The sequence below is a fragment of the Panthera pardus genome, unplaced genomic scaffold (genome assembly GCF_024362965.1).
Source record: "Panthera pardus isolate Hobbes unplaced genomic scaffold, ASM2436296v1 HiC_scaffold_6, whole genome shotgun sequence".
Taxonomy (NCBI): domain Eukaryota; kingdom Metazoa; phylum Chordata; class Mammalia; order Carnivora; family Felidae; genus Panthera; species Panthera pardus.
This window is the reverse complement of record NW_026526991.1, coordinates 26,519,459-26,524,051: the sequence shown is the minus strand read 5'-3', so window position 1 is coordinate 26,524,051 and position 4,593 is coordinate 26,519,459.

The window sequence follows — 4,593 nt, the reverse complement described above, 5'->3', positions numbered from 1 at the left end:
ATTTCTTGATAATCCAATGAATCCTATTTAATAAAGTGTACAGTGTTTGCATCTGTATTCATTAATGTGATTCGTTGATCATCTTTTCTGGTTCAATTTCAGGCTTTGATATTAAAGTATGCTAGCTTCATAGGGTGAATTGGGAAGTTTTTAACCTGTATTTTTATGGATTGCAATAACTTACTGGAATTATCTATTCTTTAAATCTGTCTGGAACTCAGGCTTGAAATTATCTGATCCTGATGACTTTTAAAATCATTATTTATTAACCATCTATCTAAACATTTCTGTGGTAATTTATCAAAATTTTCAATTCCTTCTTTGGTCACTTTCGGGAATTCAAAATTTATAAGACAATCTCTTATTTACTGTAGGTTCTCAGATCTTTTGTCAAAGAGTTGCATGTATATTTTATTATAATCTTATTTTGTATCTGTGATTATGTCTCTATTCCAAACTTGTATGATTTCACACTCTTTTTTTTTATAATCATACCTGTGAGTTATGTATCTATTTTGTTGATCAAAATAGCTCTTGAATTTAGTTCTCCTTTTACCATTATTTTACTTTCTGATTAAGTAATTTCAGCTTTTGTCCTTATTAATTTTTGGTTTATTTTCTGATTTCTTAAGAAAATACCTCCTTCTTGCAAATGTTTTATCTTCTTAAATAACAGACAATGGCAACTATAAATTCTTCTTTAGCAATCTCTCATTTCTTATGTTATAAATAGACTCATTTTCATTACTTTCTTGGTAGTTTATTATATCAATTTGATTACTGTCCCACACCTTTTATCTTCAGACTCATTAATTAAACTTACATATTCCCTTTATGGTTCATCTTGTCTACTCCCATGATTTAAGCTACTACTTTTAAACTAATGGCTTCCAAATCTCCCAGGGTCAGATATATAACTTGCCTCAGGAACATGACCAGCTCAGTCTGCTTGACCTCATCAACATTTCCTTAAATCAACAGTAACTATATTTTTCTCAGCGATAACTATATTTATTTGTACCACCATCCATGTAGTTGCTCAAGCTCAAAAGTTAGGATTCATCCTTGACTCCTCCCTACTCCTCATACCCATATCCAGTCAAACACCAAATCCTGGTTATTTTACCTCCTAATAGTTTATCTTCATCCCATCTTTTCCATCCCTGCTGTTGCCACACTTCAGCTACAGCAGATTAATTCCTTCTCTCTGCTGCCAGCCCATTCCCACCCCAAGCATACCCTATAAAAACTCTAGATTGATTTATCTAGACTGTGAATCTCACCATATGGTGTCCTCACTTAAATAGCCCTCAGTGCTCCTCATTTCTAACACAAACTCAACATAGCCTATAAGGCCCTTTATATCCCTGCCTAAGAGAAACCCAACTAACAACACAAATAACTTAGTATGAACCATGTAATGAGTTATTATATTAATGTGCCTTTGTATTTAAAGAGATATGGAGGGTATTGGGTAGAGAAAAGGACTAACACTTATTCTCTGCCTACTGTGAACCACATCCTATGCCAGGGTTTTATCATCTCATTTAATCATTATAACATGCTTGGTGAGAGGGGCAGTTAGGAATGCTTCCAGCTGCAGGAATTAGAATATCTCACTGATGGCAGCTTCAACCACAAAGGCAGTTGATTTTCTTATATTAAATATAGAAGTTGGTGTTTCCAGCCAGATGATGCCATCAAAGACTCCTAGACCCTTCCCATTTTTCCATTCTGCCATATCTAGAATGTTGGCTTTTATTCCTTCTCTTGTTTCCTGTTAAATGCAAGATGGGTAAGGAAACCCAAGGTTTCACAGAGAAAAGGAAAGGAGGGGACACCAGTGAGCAATTCCTTTGAGCATAGCCCCTTTAAAAGGAAGAACAACTCCTCCCAGAAGCCCCTAGAGGGTTTCCATTTACATCTCATTGACCACAACTGGTTACCCTTATCTACAAGGGAGATGAGAGAGTTTGAATTTAGGGAAGATGGGCCCAGGATAGTGGCTTCACACATCCCATTTATCTCTAATTTACAGAGAGGTTAAGGTTGCTCAAAATCCTACTGATGGTAAATGTGGCTTCTGGATTGTGAATTGAGTTTTGTTTCCAAAGTTGGTACTGTCTTCTCTACACCAGTGCCATCTCTCTGTGTACTCTAAAAGTAGAATTTCAGATATTTAGACATTATTAAGGGACATTGCTTGGCACCTGCTGGTTTCCCAAAATCACACCACAGTATGTTCTCAGGCATTGGATAGAACCACCCTAGAATGTTCCAAAGATGAAACCACCCTCCTGACTCTTTGATGAAGCCACATGTAAACTGTTCCCTTTGTAAGTGGAAATATTAAGGACTACACTAGGGCTGTCTTAGATTAGCCTCTGAAGCATTCAATATATTTAGACCTGTATAGCCTGATTTCCCTAGCCTTCCTGCTCCCCAGTTGAGAATCCTTGTCAAATTTCATCATTTAGTTTAGTTCATCATTTGGACACAGTCACCTCAACCTTTGGACATTTCACTTGGCCTAATGAAAAGTTTGTAACTTAATTAGTAGTGAATGTTAAACCTTCTCTAATATAGCAAAGAAAAAATTTTCAAATACCTTAGGAACAGGTCCATTTCAACAAAGAATTCCTAAGGAAGAAAAATCTGCACTTGAAATTTTGCATCTGATGCTTCTTTCATCTTTGCCTTAATAAATGAGAAGCCACAGGCAATAGTCCAGTTTTTTGCTTTTATATGACTAGGATTCAAATCTTTTATTAGTTATTGTGCAATGGCTGTGACATCACCATGGAAAGATTATGACTTCAGGTCATAAGAAGTGGAAGAAGTATATATAAACAGTAAAAACATAAAATGTGTACTAATTCTAACTCCACTGGAAATTATTCTTCCCTGACAGTAATTTCCAGTTCTACCTGGTGAAAACTAATTTTCTATAAAAATGAAGCTTCAGACAACTTAACATTCAAGGTTGTCAAAAAAGTGCTCAGGAACCTGTAGATGGGAATTTTTTTGCCACATCTCAAATCTTTTTTTGAAGCTAACTAATCTTAGTTATTAAAATGGACCAGAAAGACCCGCATCCATCAACAAAGCCTGGATAATCAAAAACGTTCATGCCATTCTCAGAGCACCATTAGGTTAAAAATTACTGCATTGTTTCCAGCCTTACTAATAGTTTTAATGATGTCCTCATTTTTCTTTCAAACTTAGACAATTTTCCTATAATGGAAGCATATTACTGTTGGAGAAGTAAAGCGCCTTGCATGAAAATTTTCAGCTTTGAACAAGGGGCAGCCATTTTGTTAGCTTTTTCTCCCAAGATCATTCAAATGGTTGGAGTTTCTGTTGTTACATGATTTTTTCAGGTGAGAAAAATGTTAGAAAATACAATTAAAACAGACATATGTATAGTAGGTAAGATCATGAGACTCGCTGTAATGTGTGGTATGGGGATGAAAGAAATACAACATTATAGAAGCAAAGCCTTCAGCATTCTTCAAACTTAGTTTATGCCACAACAAAATGTTGCTATAGAAACACCAAATCCCCAACATAATTCCTGGAAGTTAAAGATCTGCCTGCAGATGCTTCCAGATGCTGACTTGCTTGCTTGTTAAATAAAACTTAGCATTTATCACATGGGAGATTTTATCTCAAGACATACTATAAAAACTACCTAGGATATCAAGTACAGTGCTCACAATGGAGAGAAAAGTATTAATATAGTCTGGTAGATGTCTCAGAATTTTGGATTTCATGCCTATCGGCCAGATTGTTTTTTTCTCTTTCCTCATCAACACTTGTGTAAAGAAGTAGCTCTAAAATAGGATTGACCCGGAGTGCCTGGGTGGCTCAGTCAGTTAAGCAACCGACTTCAGCTCAGGTCATGATCTCACAGTCTGTGAGTTCAAGCCCCGTGTCAGGCTCAGTGCTGACAGCTCAGAGCCTGGAGCCTGCTTCGAATTCTGTGTCTCCCTCTCTCTCTCCTGCTCATGCTCTGTCTCTGTCTCAAAAATAAGTAAAAACATTAAAAAAATAAAAAAAATAAAAAAATATTTAAAAAAAAGAAAAAAAAATAGGATTGACCCTTAATGACCAGATGATGGGTAATCACGCTGTTAATAAAATTGTTCATCCATGTTAAACAGGTTAAGTCTTTCTGAGCACCAGTGAGGAAATCACATTTTCCTGTAGACAGTTCAGGGTCTCTCTTTAAGAGTAATTTTCCCCTAGTAATTATACAGCAGTTTGCTCTCACAAAACGGACTGATTAATTAGGAAGCAGCTAAATGAGTTCTTTAGAAATGTCTAAAAATGTTCTTCTTTTCTAATCCTCCTCAATCAAAATGACAGCTTTTTTTTTTTTTAATCCCCTTACATAGTGAATGCATAACAACTACAGTGGAACTCAAAGAATCATCACTGGCCTTAGTTAAAGAAGGGATTTTGAATCATATAGAAGAGGACTATTCTATTCATGGTGTACTGTTGACGGATGTCCCCCACCATAGCCACCACCCACTTCTCTGCCTTCCTCTTATCGGGTTGTTTTACCTCATCTGGTAGCTTTGACTTCTA